The following is an 18,179-nucleotide window of genomic DNA, read 5'->3' on the forward strand; positions in this document are numbered from 1 at the left end:
AAAAATATGGAATGCTTCACGAATTTGCGTGTCATCCTTGCGCAGGGGCCATGCTAATCTTCTCTGTATCATTCCAATTTTAGTATATGTGCTGCCAAAGCGAGCACTAAGAGCTGGTTTTATGAAAAAACCAATAAAATAGATAAAATATTGGTTAATTTGATTTAAAAAAAGAAAGAAGAAAACCAAATCACCAGTATCAAAAATGAAAAGGGTGATATTACCACCAATGAAGTGGAAATTAAATCAATAATCAGGAATTATTTTGCCCAACTGTATGCCAATAAATTTGACAATCTAAATGAAATGGATGAATATTTACAAAAATACAAACTGCCCAGGTTAACTGAAGAGGAAATAAAATCCTTAAATAAACCCATATTAGAAAAAGAAATTGAACAAGCCATTAATGAACTCCCTAAGAAAAAATCCCCAGGGCCAGATGGGTTTACGGGTGAATTTTACCAAACATTTAAAGAACAATTCATTCCAATATTATAATTATTTGGAAAAATAGGTGAAGAAGGAGTTCTACCAAATTCATTTTATGACACAAATATGGTGGTGATACCAAAACCAAGCAAAGCAAAAACAGAGAAAGAAAATTATAGACCAATTTCCCTAATGAATATTGATGCTAAAATCTTAAATAAGATATTAGCAAGGAGATTACAGCAAGTGATCACCAGGATAATACACTATGACCAGGTGGGATTTATACCAGGAATGCAGGCCTGGTTAAACATTAGGAAAACTATTAACATAATCAACCACATCAATAAGAAAACCAACCAAAATCATATGATTATCTCAATAGATGCAGAGAAAGCTTTTGACAAAATACAGCACCCATTCCTAATAAAAACACTAGAGAGTTTAGGAATAGGTGGAGCTTTCCTTAAAATAATAAACAGTATCTACCTAAAGCCATCAGCAAGTATTATATGCAATGGAGATAAATTAGAGGCCTTCCCAATAAGATCAGGGGTGAAACAGGGATGTCCATTATCACCCCTATTATTTAATATTGTCCTAGAAATGTTAGCTTTAGCAATCAGAGAAGAGAAAGGAATTAAAGGAATTAGAATAGGCAAGGAGGAAACAAAACTATCACTCTTTGCAGATGATATGATGGTATACTTAAAGAATCCTAGAGAATCAACTCAAAAATTATTTGAAACAATTAACAACTTTAGCAAAGTAGCAGGATATAAAATAAATCCACATAAATCATCAGCATTTCTATACATGACCAACAAAGTCCAGCAGCAAGAGATAGAAAGAGAAATTCCATTTAAAGTAACGGTAGATAATATAAAATACTTGGGAGTCTACTTGCCAAGACAAACCCAGGAACTCTATGAACACAACTACCAAACACTCTTCACACAAATCAAATCAGATCTAAATAATTGGAAAGATATCAATTGCTCATGGATAGGCAGAGCTAATATAGTAAAAATGACAATACTGCCTAAATTAATTTACTTATTCAGTGCCATACCAATCAGACTACCTAAAAATTATTTTATAGAGCTAGAAAAAATAATAACAAAATTCATCTGGAAAACCAAAAAATCAAGAATATCCAGGGAAACAATGAAAAAAAAAACCTCAAAGGAAGGTGGGTTAGCGGTACCAAACCTAGAGCTTTACTATAAAGCGGCAGTCATCAAAACTATCTGGTACTGGCTAAAAAATAGAGTGGTAGATCAATGGAATAGGCTAGGCACAGGAAATGCAGTAGTAAATGACACTAGTAATGTAGTGTTTGATAAACCCAAAGACTCCCGCTTCTGGGATAGGAACTCAGTATTTGACAAAAACTGCTGGGAAAACTGGAAGATAGTATGGCAGAAATTAGGCATAGACCAACATCATACACCTTATACTAAAATAAGATCAAAATGGATACACGATTTAGACATAAGAGGTGATACCATAGGTAAATTAGGAGAGAAAGGTATAGTCTACCTATCAGATCTTTGGAAAGTAAAATGGTTAATGACCAAACAAGAGATAGAGTATATTATAAAATGCAAAATGGATGATTTTGATTACATTAAATTAAAAAAATTTTGTACAAACAGAAGCAATGCATCCAAAATTAGAAGGGAGGCAGAAAGCTGGGAAACAATTTTTGTGGTCAGTACTTCTGATAAAGGGAACTAAATCAAATTTATAAGAATCCAAGTCATTCCCCAATTGAGAAATGGTCAAAGGATATGAACAGGCAGTTTTCTGATGAAGAAACCAAAGCTATCTATTGTCATATGAAAAAATGCTCTAAATCACTATTGATTAGAGAGATGCAAATTAAAACAACTCTGAGGTACCACCTGACACCTATCAGATTGGCTAAAATGACAAAAAAGGAAAATAATAAATGTTGGAGAAGCTGTGGGAAAATTGGAACACTAATGCATTGTTGGTGGAGCTATGAATTGATCCAACGATTCTGGAGAGCAATTTGGAATTATGCCCAAAGGGCAATAAAGCTGTCCATACCCTTTGACCCAGCAACACCACTTTTGGGTCTTTTTTCCAAAGAGATCATGGAAAGGGGAAAGGGACCCACATGTACAAAAATATTTATAGCTGCTCTTTATGTGGTGGCAAGGAATTGGAAGTTATGGGGATGCCCATCAATTGGGGAATGGCTGGACAAGTTGTGGTATATGAATACAATGGAATACTACTGTGCTGTAAGAAATGATGAGCAGGAGGAATTCAGAGAAACCTGGAGGGTCTTGCGTGGGCTGATGATGAGTGAGATGAGCAGAACCAGAAGAACATTGTACACAGTATCATCAACATTGAGTGTTGATCTACTGTGATGGACTATATTCTTCTCACCAATGCAATGGTACAGAAGAGTTCCAGGGAACTCATGATAGAAGAAGATCTCCAAATCCAAGAAAAAAGAAAGAACTGTGGAGTATAGATGCTGAATGAAACATACTATTTATTTTGTTTTTGGTGCTGTTGTTTTTTCTATTTTGAGGTTTTTCATCATTGCTCTGATTTTTCTCTTATAACATGACTAATGCAGAAATAGGATTAATGTTATGATGTGTGTATATATATATAACCTATATCAGATTACCTGCTATCTAGGGGAGGGGGGGAGGGAGGGGAGGGAGGGAGAAAAATCTGAAATTGTAAAGCTTGTATAAACAAAAGTTGAGAACTATCTTTACATGTAACGGAAAATTAATTAATAAATTTTTAAAAACTATTAAAATGTATGTTGAAAATTATCTTTACATGTAATTGGGAAAATTCTATTAAAAGAAAAAACTAAAACTAAAAAAAATTAAATTTAATTAAATTTTTTAAAAAATCAATTGGAAATTGGGGCAGCTAGGTGGCACAGTGGATAAAGCACTGGCCCTGGATTCAGGAGGACCTGAGTTCAAATCCAGCCTCAGACACTTGACTCTTACTAGCTGTGTGACCCTGGGTAAATCACTTAATCCTCATTGCCCTGCAAAAATAAATAAATAAATGAATAAAAAATATTAAAGAAAAAAAAAGAAACAATTAACAGGCAGATTTCAGAGAAACCTGGAAAGACTTGCATGAACTGATGATGAGTGAAATGAACAGAACCAGGAGAACATTGTACACAGTATCATCAACATTATGTGTTGATCAACTGTGATAGACTTGATTCTACTCAGCAATACAATGGTCCAAGATAGTTCCAAAGGACTCATGATGGAAAATGCTCTCCAAATTCAGAAAATAAAAAAGGGAACTGTGGAATCTAGATACAGATTGAACCATACTATTTCTTTTGGTTTTGGTGCTGTTGTTTTTATTTTTTGAGGTTTTTCCTTTTTGCTCTGATTCTTCTTCCACAGCAAGACTAATGCAGAAATTTGTTTAATGTGATTGTACATACATAACTTATATCAGATTAGTTGCTGTCTTGGGGAGGGGGGAGGGAGGGGAGGGAGGGAGAAAAATTTGAAACTAGAAATCTTATAAAAACAAATGTTGAAAACTATCTCTACATGTAACTGGAAATAATAAAATACTTTTATAATTAAAAAAAGAAATAGAGAGGTGGATCAGTATAATAGAATAGGTTCAAATTACACTATAGTAAATGACTATAGTAATCTAGTATATAATAAACCCAAAGATCCAAGCTTTTGGAACAAAAACTCATTATTCAACAAAAATTGCTGAGAAAACTGGAAAACAGTATGGCAGAAACTAGGTATAGACCAACATCTCACAGCATATACTAAAATAAAGTCAAAATGGGTGCATGATTTACACATAAAGGACGATACCAGGGACAGCTAGGTGGTACAGTGGATAAAGCACCAGCCCTGGATTCAGGAGGAACTGAGTTCAAATCCAGCCTCAGACACTTGACACTTACTAGCTGTGTGACCCTGGGCAAGTCACTTAACCCTCATTGCCCCAAGCAAAAAAAAAAAAAAAAAAAGGATGATACCATGAGCAAATTAAGAGAGCATGGAATCATTTATCTGTCAGATTTATGGGCAAAGGCAGAATTTAAAGTATAAAACAAAATGTAAAATATATCATTTTGATTATATAAAAAGGTTTTGTACAAACAAAGCTAATGTAACCAAGATTACAAGGGAAACAGAAAACTGGGAAAGAATTTTTGAAACAAATATCTCTGCTAAAGGCTTATTCCTCAATTTTTTTTTTAGTACAAGTCTATAATTTATTTATTTAAAGTTCTGAGCTCCAAATTCTATCTCTCTCTCATTCCCTCCCTCCCTCCCCTCCCCAAGGTTGCAAGCAATCAGTATAGGTTACACATGTACAATTATGCAAAACATTGCCATATTAGTTATTTTACATAAAAAAACTCAAGTAAAAAAAGAGAGAGAGAGAAAGCAGAAAATAGCATGCTTCAGTCTGTGTTCAGTCAATATCAGTTCTTTCTCTGGAGGTGGATAGTGTAATGATTGGAACGACGCCACCTGCTGGAGACTTACTGTAGAAAAGCCCTGCCATGAGGTGCAGGTCTCTGAGGGCAAGACCATGCGTCTTTTCTTTGGCATCAGGAAGTGATGTTTGCTGTGGGAGGAAGAAGGGGAAGCCTGGCACTCTGACTCACACTCTTTCATGTGGACTCTGGCAGAGAGCAGAGCTAGGAATGCTCTCTCCCTTTAATAGATAGATGAAGCTAGGCCTTTCCCTTTCTCTTCACCAAATTCTTATTCTCCTTAATAAATGCTTAAAAGCCTAACTCTTGTTAAAGCTTATAATTTTTTGGTGACCACTCATTAGATTTTAGACAATATAGCTAGATTTTAGAATTTTAGCCCTTTACAGATAGTATGCCTCATCATCAGTCCTTTGGAATTGTCTTGAATCATTGCACTGCTGAGAGTAGTTAAGTCATTCACAATTGCTCATAGAGTGATCATGCTGTCACTGTGCACAATGTACCCCTGGTTCTGTTCACTTCACTATACATTAGTTCATATGAGTCTTTCCAGGTTTTTCTGAAATCATCCTGCTTGTCATTTCTTATAGCACAATAATATTCCATTACAATCATATACCACAGCTTGTTCAGTCATTCCCCAATTGATGGACATTCCTTCAATTTTCAATTCTTAGCCATCACGAAGAGTTGCTATAAATATTTTTTGTACAATTTTTTTTTCTTTTCTCTTTTTAACAGTTACTGTTGTTAACTGTTTCCCTCCATCCTATTCCCTTCCCCTTGATATTTACTCTATTTTCTATCTTCTTTCACCCTATCCCTCCTCAAAAGGGATTTGGTTCTGACTGTCCTCTCTCCCAATCTGCCCTCCCTTCTTTTATCCCTCCCTCCTTATCCCCTTCCCCTCCTACTTTCCTGCAGGGTAAGATAGATTACTCTTATTCCTCAATTATAAAGAGTATAGAGTCAATATAAGAATACAAGTTATTCCCCAATTGATAAATAGTCAAAGGATATGAACAATTTTCAGACAAAGAAATCAAAGCTATCTATAATCATATGAAAAAATGCTCTAGATCTCTATTGATCAGAGAAATGCAAATTAAAACAACTCTGAGGTATTGCCTCATACTAATCAGAGTGGCAAATATAACAAAATCAGAAAATATTGGATATTGGAGGGGATGTGGGAAAGCTGGGATGCTAATCCATCATTAGTGGAGTTGTGAAAAGATCCAGTTGCTGGAGTGCAATTTGGAACTGTGTCCAAAAGGCTATAGAACTGTATATACCCTTTGATCCAGCAATACCACTGCTAGGTTTATATCCCAAAGACATTCTCAAAAAAGAGAAAAAGACCTATTTGTACAAAAATATTTTTAGCAACTCTTTTTGTGGTGTCTAAGAATTGGAAATCAAAGGAATGTCCATCAATTGGGGAATGGCTAAACAAACTGTGGTATATGATGGTGATGGAATATTATTGTTCTATAAGAAAAGATGATTTTAGAAAGGCCTGGAAAGACTTGTATGAACTGACATATAGTGAAGTGAGCAAAACCAGGAGAACATTATACACAAAGATAGCTGTATTATTTCATGAAGAACTGTGAATGACTTAACTGTTCTCAACAATACAACGATCCAAGACAATCCCAAAGGACTATGGATGAAACATACTATCCACCTCCAAAGAAAGAACTGATATTGATGGAACACAGATTTAAGCATGCTATTTTTCACTTTTTTCCATTTTTTCTTTTATTCAAATTTTCTTGTACAAAATGACTAATATGGTAATGTTTTATATCATTATAAAAAAAACAAGTCATAAAAATAATAAAAAATTGTATTAAAGAGAATGATATTGACCTAATAGTATCACTACTATGTCAGTATCCAAAAAGAAATAAAAACCAAAAAGTTAAAGGACCTATATATACAAAAAATATTTATGGCAAGACTTTTTCTGGTGCAAAGAATTTGAAATTGAGAAGATGCCCATCAATTGGGGAATGGCTGAATAAATTGTGGGATGAGATTATGATGGAACATTATTGTGCTATAAGGAATGATGAGCAGAATGCTCTCAGAAAAACCTGGAAAGACTTACATGAGCTGATGCAAAGTGAGATGTATTGTATACAAAGTAACAGCAATATTAATAGATGATCAGCTGTGAATGACTTGGCTATTCTCAGCAATGCAATGAGCCAAGACAATTCTGAAGGACTTATGAAAAATGCAATCCATCTCCAAAGAAAGAACTGATGGTGTCTGAATACAGATTGAAGCATAATTTTTTTTTTTGGTGGGGCAATGGGGGTTAAGTGACTTGCCCAGGGTCACACAGCTAGTAAGTGTCAAGTGTCTGAGGCTGAATTTGAACTCAGGTCCTCCTGAATCCAGGGCCAGTGCTTTATCCACTGCGCCACCTAGCCACCCCAAAGCATAATTTTTTAAATTTCTTTTTCTTTTTTTTTTGTCTGTTTTCTTTTACAACCTAACTAATATGGAAATGTTTTGTATAACTACACATGTATAACATATTGAATTGCTCACATTCTTAAGGGTGGGAGGTGGGCAGGGAGGGAGGAAGAGAATTTGGAACATAGTTTTAAAAATGGGTGTTAAAATTGTTTTTACATGTAATTGGGGGAAAAATAAAATTAAATAAAGACCTAAAAAGAAAAAAGAAAAAAAAGAGAGAGTGAAGGATAATAATGAGACAACATATGAAAACTTAAGGAATACAGCAAAACCAGTAATTTGGAAATTTTATATCTTTAAATGCTTACATCAGTAAAATAGAAAAAGAGTGATCAATGAATTGGGTACATAATTTTAAAACTAGAAAAAGAACAATTTAAAAATCCCTAATTAAACACCAAATTGAAAATCCTGAAAATTAAAGGTGAGATTAATAAAACTGAATGTAAAAAAAACACTGAATTAAGAAATAAGATTAGGAGTTGATTTAATTAAAAAACCTAGTAAAATAGATGTCATTAGTTAATATGATTTTAAAAAGAGAAAAGAAAACCAAATCACCAATATCAAAATGAAAAAGATGACTACTCCACTAATCAAAATTAAATTAAAGCAATTATTAGGCCTTAAATGACTTTCCTAAGAAAAAGCATCAAGACCAGATGGCTTTACAAGTCAATTATACCAAACAACTAAAGATCAACTAATTCCATTATTAAATCAATTATTTGGAATAATAGGCAAAGAAGGAGTCCTACCAAACTCCTTTTATGAAATAAACATGGAGCTGATACCTAAACCATGAAGAGCAAAGAGAAAGAAAATTATAGACTAGTTTCACTAATAAATATTGATATAAAAATCCTAAATAAAATACTAGTTAGGAGACTACAATAATATATCAGAAACATAATACATTATGACCAAGTTGGATTTATTCCAGGAATGCAGGGCTCATTCAATATAAGGATGATTTTTAGCATAATTTATTATGTCAATAACAAAAATAACAAAAATCACATGATTATATCGCTAAGTGCAGAAAAGGCTTTTGAGAAGCTACAACATCCATTCCTATTAAAAATATTTAGACATAAATGATAGCTAAGCTTAGGTATAAATGATAAGAAGCATCTACCTAAAATCATTAGCAAATATTATCTGTAATGGGGATAAACTAGAAGCCTTCCCAATAAGATCAGAATTGAAAGAAGGATGCCTATTATCACCACTATTATTCAATATTGTACTAGAAATGCTATCAATAGCAATAAAAGGGGAATAAAGAAATTAAAAGAATCACAATTGGGGGCAGCTAGGTAGTGCAGTGGATAAAGCACTGGTCCTGGATTCAGGAGGACCTGAGTTCAAATCCAGCATCAGACACTTGACACTTACTAGCTGTGTGACCCTGGGCAAGTCACTTAACTCTCATTGACCAGCTCCCCCCCCCCAAAGTATCACAATAGGCAATAAGGTAACAAAGCTATCTCTTTTTCACAGACAATATGATGGTATACTTAGAAAATCCTAGTGATTCAACTAAAAAGCTAGTAGAAACAATAATTTCAGCAAAGTAGCAGGATTTAAAATAAACTCAAACAAATCATTTCTATATATCACCCACAAAGCCCTGCAATAAGAAATAATAGAGATAGTTCATTTAAAATAACCATAAATAATATACATCTGTGAGTATACCTCCCAAGACAAACCCGGGAACTATATGAACACATTTATAAAGCACTTTTTATATAAGTAAAGCTAGATTTTAAAAATTGGTGAAATATTAGTTGTTCATGGGTGGGCTGAGCCAATATTATAAAAATGAAAATTCTACATAAATGAATATACTTACTCAGTACCATTCCAATTAAATTACCCAAAACATATTTCACTAAAGTAGAAAATGTAACAAAATTCATTTGCAAGAACAAATGGTCAAGAATACCCAAGGAATTAATGGGGGGGGGGAATATAAAGGAAGGAGGTCTAGCAGTGCCAGATCTTAAGCTGTATTATAAGGCAGTAATTATCCAAATTATCTGGTACTGGCTAAGAAATAGAATGGTAGATCAGTGGCATGGAGTAAATATATAATACACACTACTAAGTGATTATAGTAATTTTGTGTTTGATAAATTTAAAGATTTAAGTTCTCAGTGTAATAATTCACTTTTGGTAAAAAAAAAAAAAATTTGTTGGGAAAACTAGAAAGCAGTACAGCAAGGCCAGATAGAGACCAATTTCTTATACCATTTACCAAGATAAGGTAAAAAAGAATACATGACTTAAATATAAAGGAAGATATAAGTAAATGAGAAGAACAAGGAACATATTACCTATCATGCTTATAGACAGAAGAATTTATGAATAAATAATAGATAGAGAACATTGTGAGATAATTTTATTGCATTAAATTAAAAAGGATTTTAGAAATAAAACCAATATAGCTAAGATTAGAAGGAAAGCAGAAAATTGGGAAGACATTTCATAGACAGTTTCTCGGGTAAAAGACTTCATATCTTATATAGAGAGAGAACTTTATACATCCCCAATTGATAAATGGTCAAAGGATAAGAACAGACAGTTTTTAGGGGAAGAAGTCAAAGCCATATACAGTCATATGAAAAAATGTTCTAAGTAATTATTGATCTGTTGTTGTTGTTGAGTCATTTTCAGTTGTGTCCTACTTTTTGTGACCCCATTTGGGGTTTTCTTGGTAAAGATACTTGAATGGTTTGTCATTTCCTTCTCCAGTTCATTTGACAGATGTGGAAATTGAGGTAAAGTTAAGTGACTTGCCCAGGGTCACATAGTAAGTGTCTGAGGCCAGATTTGAACTCTGGAAGATGTCTTCCTGACTTTAGGCTTGACACTATATCCACTTCCCCATCTAGCTGCCCCCATTATTGATTAGAAAAATGCAAATTAAAACAACTTTGAGATACTATCTCACACCTACCAGATTGACTAAAATCATAGAAGAGAAAAATGACAAATGTTGGAGGGGATGTGGAAAAATTGGGACACTAATACATTATTGGTGGAATTGTGAACTGATCCAACCATTTCAGAGAGCACTATGGAATTATGCCCAAAGAGTTATCAAATTGTGTATACCCTTTGCAGCAATACCACCATTAGTTCTGTTTCCCAAGGTGATCAGGAAAAAAGGGAAAAAAGCTTTTTTCCCCCACATAAATATTTCATTATTTTCCAGTTACATTTAGAGATAGTTTTCAACATTTGTTTTTATAAGATTTCTAGGGGGCAGCTAGGTGGTGCAGTGGATAAAGCACCAGCCCTGGATTCAGGAGGACCTGAGTTCAAATCCAGCCTCAGACACTTAACACTTACTAGCTGTGTGACCCTGGGTAAGTAAGTCACTTAACCCTCATTGCCCCACCAAAAAAAAAAAAAAAGATTTCTAGTTTCAAATTTTTCTCCCTCCCCTCTCCCCAAGACAGCAACTAATCTGATATAAGTTATATATGTACAATCACATTAAACAAATGTCTGCATTAGTCTTGCTGTGAAAGAAGAATCAGAGCAAAAAGGAAAAACCTCAAAAAAGAAAAACAACAGCACCAAAACCAAAAGAAATAGTATGGTTCAATCTGTATCTAGATTCCACAGTTCCCCTTTTTTTCCCCCTGAATTTGGAGAGCATTTTCCATCATGAGTCCTTTGGAACTATCTTGGACCATTGTATTGCTGAGAAGAATCAAGTCTATCACAGTTGATCAACACATAATGTTGATGATACTGTGTACAATGTTCTCCTGGTTCTGTTCATTTCACTCATCATCAGTTCATGCAAGTCCTTCCAGGTTTCTCTGAAATCTGCCTGTTCATTGTTTCTTACAGCACAGTAGTATTCCATTACATTCATATACCACAACTTGTTCAACCATTTCCCAATTGATGGGCAACCCCTCAATTTCCAATTTCTTGCCACCACAAAAAGAGCAGCTATAAATATTTTTGTACATGTGGGTCCTTTTCCTTTTTTATGACCTCTTTGGGGAAAAGACCTAATAGTGGTATTGCTGGGTCAAAGGGTATGCACAGCTTTATAGCCCTTTGGGCATAATTCCAAATTGCTCTCCAGAATGGTTGGATCAGTTCACAGCTCCACCAACAATGCATTAGTGTTCCAATTTTTCCATAGCTTCTCCAACATTTATTATTTTCCTTTTTTGCCAGTCTGATAGGTGTCAGGTGGTACCTCAGAGTTGTTTTAATTTGCATTTCTCTAATCAATAGTGATTTAGAGCATTTTTTCATATGACAATAGATAGCTTTGATTTCTTCATCAGAAAACTGCCTGCTCATATCTTTTGACCATTTCTCAATTAGGGAATGACTTGGATTTTTTATTTATTTATTTATTTATTTTTAGTGAGGTGATTGGGGTTAAGTGACTTGCCCAGGGTCACACAGCTAGTAAGTGTTAAGTGTCTGAGGCCAGCTTTGAACTCAGGTCCTCCTGAATCCAGGGCTGGTGCTCTATCTACTGCACCACCTAGCCATCCCTTGGATTCTTATAAATTTTATTTAGTTCCCAATATATTTTAGAAATGAAGCCTTTCAAAATGTATGGTACCTACTCTGCTGGGCTATTGTGAAGAAGATTCTTTATCAAGTTTAAGGTACTATATAAAAGTTATGATGAACAGGATGCTATCAGAAAAACCTGGAAAGACCCACATGAACTGAGGCAAAGAGAAACGTACTGTATACAAAATAACAGCATTAGTATAAGATGATCTGCTGGGAAGCACGTGGTTATTTTCAGCAAGGCAATGATCCAATATAACTCTGAAGGACTTATGAAAATTGCAGTACACCTACAGAAAAAGAACTGATGGTATCTGAAAACAGACTGAAACACATTTTTTTTGGGGGGGGGGACAAATCCTTAATCTGAAGTCTTGTTTTTATCTGTTTTCTCTTACAACCTAACTAATGTAGAGATGTTTTCCATGACTACTCCTGTATAACTTACATCGAATTGCTTGAGTTCTTAGGGTGGGGGGTGGGAAGGGAGGAAGGAAGGAAGAGAAGTTGGAACACAAAGTTTTACGAAATTGAAAAAAAAAAAGAAGAAAAAAAGAAAGAAATGAGGCCTTTATCAGAAGTACTGGCTATAAAAATTGTTTCCCAGCTTTCTGTCTCCCTTCTAATTTTGAATGCATTATTTCTGTTTGTACAAAACCTTTTTTTTTTTTTTTTTGGTGAGGCAATTGGGGTTAAGTGACTTGCCCAGGGTCACACAGCTAGTAAGTGTCAAGTGTCTGAGGCCGTATTTGAACTCAGGTCCTCCTGACTCCAGAGCCGGTGCTCTATCCACTACGTGTACAAAACCTTTTGAATTTAATGTAATCAAAATCATCCATTTTGCATTTCATAATATTCTCTATCTCTTGTTTGGTCATAAACTGTCTTCCTTTCCAAAGATCTGAGAGGTAAACTATTTCTTCCTCTCCTAATTTATCTATGGTATCACCTCTCATATCTAAATCATGTACCCATTTTAACTGAAAGGAACTTCTATGTTCTAAAATATTTATAAAATATTTATTTGTGGGGGTAAAGAACTAGAAATTGAGGGAATGCCCATCATTTGGAGGATGGCTGAATAAGCTGTGATATATGCTTGTGATGGAAGACTACTGTGCTGTAAGAAATGACAAGCTGGGGGCAGCTAGGTGGTGCAGTGGATAAAGCACCAGCCCTGGATTCTAGAGGACCTGAGTTCAAATCTGATCTCAGACACTTGACACTTACTAGCTGTGTAACCCTGGGCAAGTCACTTAACACCCATTGCCCCACAAAAAATAAAGAGAAGGTCCAGGGGCTATGTATGTGTCAACTTGTGCTGAGGCATATGCATTATAGACGATTATTTAAAATAACAAACTACTTCTTTTACTGGCTCATCCCTCCCCATCCTCTCACCCCCACTCCCACCCCCAGCTTAAACAGAAGAAAATGTCTTTAGTCCTTTTTTGGACTGAATTCCCCTTTTTCATTCATTCTCAAACCCCAAACTCAAGAGCCTGGACATAAATCATAGTAAAAGAAACCAGCTTTGAGTAACAGAAATTAACATTTTTGAGTAACAGAAAATCAAATTAACATCTAAAAGGAACAGGCTTTCCAGTACTGATTGCAGTATTTATTTACCTTTTTTCCCTGCCATACCTTCCATGCCTAGGAGGAGGAGTGAGGAAAATAAAGATCTCAGCCTGCTTAATGAAGTATTGGGGCCTGGCTTAGGTCAGCTAAACTCCAGTGAAAGGGTAGTAGCCACAGCAGGCCCCAACCTACCCTAAGGTAAGTCCTTAACCTTTTCTGTGTGTTGGACCCCTCTTTGGCAGACAGGTGAAGCCTAGGAACTCCTTCTTGGAATAATATTAAGTGCACAAAATAAAATATCTAGGATTGCAAAGGAAAGCAATTATTTTGAAAAATTGTTATCAAATCTTTTTTAATTAAAAAAAAAAGTTCATAAATACCAGCTTAGGAATCCCTGCCTGGAAGTTTCCCTTCAACACACGTGCTTGTTTTTATTCCATCCATGCTCAGTAGGCTCTAGTCTGACCCTGACCCTTCTCTCACTGTCACTTCCTCATGATATGAGGGAAAACCGGGAGGAAAAAGCACGTGGGTCCTTAGGATTCCTCTGTAAAGAATTACACTCTTGCACAAGACCTAATTAGGAATAAAAGAACAGGTTTATTGGGGTACAAGAGAAACTGGCCAGGAGGATGGTTTTGCATGTACAAAATGCTTTCCTCCTCGACTAGTTCAGGGAGTGCCCTTTTATAGGGTTTAGATGGGGTGGGTAAGAATCTCTTATTGAGTGAGGGGCTGGGGGTCTTCCCGTGTTTTGCTGGGGTAGGAGGAATCCCTCGTGAGAGATCTGGTGGTGGGCATCAACTTTTTCCTGATGGGTCTAAGCAGTCTGCTGGGGGCGGTTCCAGGTGGTCTTCTCCTGGATTACCACATCCAGGTGCTCAGGAGGGCTGGAATGTAGGGTGGTGGTCTGATCTGGTGCCGCTTATCTCTTTTGGGTGTGTGTGTGTCCTTGATTGAGTTCAAGGAGAGGCCTACTTGATTTCAAGGGAAAACCCCCGAGGTTTCAAGGAAAAAGTTCCTTGAACTCCCCAGAGAACTGTTGGGGTAGCCGGGGCCCATAATCCTCCCATGACATTCCCCCCTTCTTATATCTAGGGAAAAAGGGCAGTGGTCTCATCTTTTGTAACTGCTTCCTGCTGATTATGGATGTAGAGATGTCCCTGAATCATTGCGGGTACAGTAGAAGTCATTATGGGCCTGGTTCAGGGAGTGAAGAGGCATGTAGGCTGGGGTAGTGGCCGCCAAGAGGTTGAAAGACTTGAGTCTGCTTGAGACAAATTTAACAAAAAGGTTAAAGAGACAAGGGCCAAAGATTAAAAGAACACCGACTAATATCACTATCTGAATGAAGGGAGTTAACCAAGAAAAGAACCAAGAACTCCAGGAACCTGAGTGAGGAGAGAAAAGCTGCTGTGTGTGTCTCTCATCCAGTGAGAGATATCATGGAGATGTTGTACTCTGTCTTGACTTTCCTTGAATTGTTAATATACACACAACAAGATGTATTTTGAACCATACACACCACCTTCAGCCGCTAGGAGATAGTCTAAGGCTATTCTGTTATCTAAACACCACATTGGCTAGAGTATCAAGGGACTCTTGTAAATTCCCTAGCCCAGCTGCCATCTTTCTATGGCCAGAGTAGGATTGCTTAATATGGCATCCTGTTCAATATAACCTATAAAAGGGATGGTGGGAGCTGCTGCCTTCTTAACCCACCAGAGGAAATTATCCCAGGAACCCTGTTTAATTCTCGAGGGGTGATTAGCAGGAAGGGTTGAGGGGTTGTGGAAAACCTTTACTCGGGGATCCAAAAATCCCATTGTGCATTGTCCATATTGTTTATAGGGGCTGAGACATGAGGTTGTCAAGACTTTCTGGGGGTGCTCTTCGGGAGTTAAGCCTGTAACAAAAATTGGCAGATTCTTGTGTCCACAGACAAAGACATACCCCTGAGGGGCACATAAGGACCCCTTGGTGTTCCTGAGCAATGTCTTAATCTCCTTGGCCCTTTTTGAGGTTGGATTGCATTAGGGTATAATGCCAGGCCACTTAGCTCCACTCTCCTTGGCCCTCATGTCCTCTGTTCATGAATAATCAGCAAGAAAATGACAGTCTACCACTTGTCCACCCCCATCTCAGTCAGACAAGATGGTGCCTAGCAGGCTTGGCCACCCCTGCTCTGTATAAGGCTGCCTCTTTCCCAGAGTACTGAGAACCATAAGAGTCCTCTCCAGCCTTCAGGACTCCCATTCTCATTGGCCTCAGGAGAGAGTGGTACATGCATTCATCTACCAAATCAAGTCAGGTAGCAGTTACGAAGGGCCTACTGTGTGCTTGGTACTGTGTGCTTGATACTCCAGCTAAGGGTTGGGGTGATACAAAGAAAGGATAGGGAAAAAAATCTCTGTTCTCAAGCTCACAGGCTAATGGAGGAGAAAACATGCAAATGATATATAAACAAGATACAGACAAGATAAATTGGAGATAAGACTCAGAGGGAAGGCCCTGGAATTAAGGAGGCCTGGAAAAGGTGGGATTTTAGTTGAAACTAGAAGGAAGTCAGAGATGGAAAGACAGACAGAAACAGAGAAACAGAGACATAGAGAGAGAGAGAGGGTGAGAGAGGGAAAGGGGGGTGGGGGTGGGGAGAGAGAAAGAAAGGTGGGGAGGAGCATTCTAGGTATGGGGCACAACCAGTGAAAACACACAGATCAGGCTATAGAGATATAGAGTATCTTGTGTTAGGGACTGCAAAGAAACCAGTATCACTGGATCCATTGGACCATTGAACAGCAGAGTGGAAAGGGAGGAATAAAGTATCAAAACACTGGAAAAGGGAGAAGGAGCCATCTTACAAAGGGTTTTTTTTTTTTAAGTGAGGCAATTGGGGTTAAGTGACTTGCCCAGGGTCACACAGCCAGTAAGTGTTAAGTGTCTGAGGCCAGATTTGAACTCAGGTCCTCCTGACTCCAGGGCTGGTGCTCTATCCACTGTGCCACCTAGCTGCCCCACTTACAAAGGGTTTTAAAAGCCAGGGGATTTTATATTTGATCCTGGAAGTAATAGGGAGCGTCTACAATTGATTGAATAGGAAAGACTTGGCACTTTAGGAAGATTTAATCCTACACAGACACAAATGGGTTGGAGGGGAGAGGGACTAGAGGCAGGGAAACCAACCAGAAGGTTATTGCAATAGTCCAAGTGTAAAATGATTAGGACCTGAACAAGGGTGATGGCAATGTGAGAGGAGAGAAAGGAACATATAGGAAAGATGTTAGGAAGATAGAAACACGACAGGACTTGGCTACGGGGCAAGAACACCTTGACGAACCTCAGAGATTCACTATTCTTCCAGGTCTTATTTGTGACCACCTCTTTCCTTTTTTTAATTTTAATACCCAGGGGCTGCTAGGTGGCACAATGGATAAAGCACTGGCCCTGGATTCAGGAGGACCTGAGTTCAAATCCAACCTCAGACACTTGACACTTACTAGCTGTGTGACTCTGGGCAAGTCACTTAACACTCATTGCCCTGCAAAAAAAAAAAAAATTAATACCCAAAAGTACATTTTCCATAAATGCAACAGATCACCAAAAGAGGATTCTATATGAAACTGTAAATCTCCATCCCATATGAGTTGTTTTAATATATATGCACATATAAATATACTTTTTACATATTACTTTACAAACTGTTAAAATTATCTGTTCCTTCCAAACTTCCTTCTGTTCTCTTCTGTGCATTTAAAAAAGTGTTTTAACGTCTCTCTGTCTCTGTCTCTGTCTCTGTCTGTCTCTCTGCATCACTACTGCTAACTCTTGCTCTCTCCTATCCCCCATTAATCCAGAGAAAGGGGACTAAAACCTTCGTTACAAATAAACTTAGTCAAGCAAAACACTAGCACATCATGGTCATATCCCAAAATGTGTACCTCTGTACCTTATGTCTATCACTCATCTGTCAGGAGGCAGGTAACATGCTTCATCATAGGTTTTTTAGAGACATGGTTGGTCAATCTTTGGTTAGAGATCTTAAGTTTTTCAAAGTTGGTTTTACTTTATACTGTTGTCTCTGTTTAAATTGTTCTCCTGGTTGTGCTCATTTCATTCCGTGTCAGTTCACATGGCCTACCATTCTGTGAAGTTGACTCTTTTGGGGGCAGCTAGGTGCTGTAGTGGATAAAGCACCAGACCTGGAGTCAGGAGTATCTGAGTTCGGATCTGGCCTCAGACACTTGACACTTACTAGCTGTGTGACCCTGGGCAAGTCACTTAACCCTCATTGACCCACCAAAAAAAAAAAAGAAAAAAGAAAAGAAATGGACTATTTTGTCATGGGTGGGGTGTCATTTATTTATTTGTTTGTTTGTTTATTTTTGCAGGGCAATGGGGGTTAAGTGACTTGAGCAGGGTCACACAGCTAGTAAGTGTCAAGTATCTGAGGCCGGATTTGAACTCAGGTCCTCCTGAATCCAGGGCCAGTGCTTTATCCACTGCACCCCCTAGCTGCCCACTTTGGTCATTTCTTACTGAGCAATAATATTCCATTAAATTGATATACAGTTTGTTCAGCCATTCCCCATTGTCTAAGAGG

The 18,179-nt window shown here is 37.0% G+C and overlaps 1 non-coding gene across 1 annotated transcript; it reads right to left on the reverse strand.

Moving 5' to 3' along the window:
* LOC122737432 lies at window positions 1–107 on the reverse strand. Its single transcript, XR_006354267.1, has one exon. It is a non-coding gene; the product is annotated as a U6 spliceosomal RNA (small nuclear RNA).
* Between the last annotated feature and the right edge of the window lie 18,072 nt (window positions 108–18,179).

Source organism: Dromiciops gliroides, chromosome 1 (assembly GCF_019393635.1).
Source record: "Dromiciops gliroides isolate mDroGli1 chromosome 1, mDroGli1.pri, whole genome shotgun sequence".
Classification (NCBI taxonomy): domain Eukaryota; kingdom Metazoa; phylum Chordata; class Mammalia; order Microbiotheria; family Microbiotheriidae; genus Dromiciops; species Dromiciops gliroides.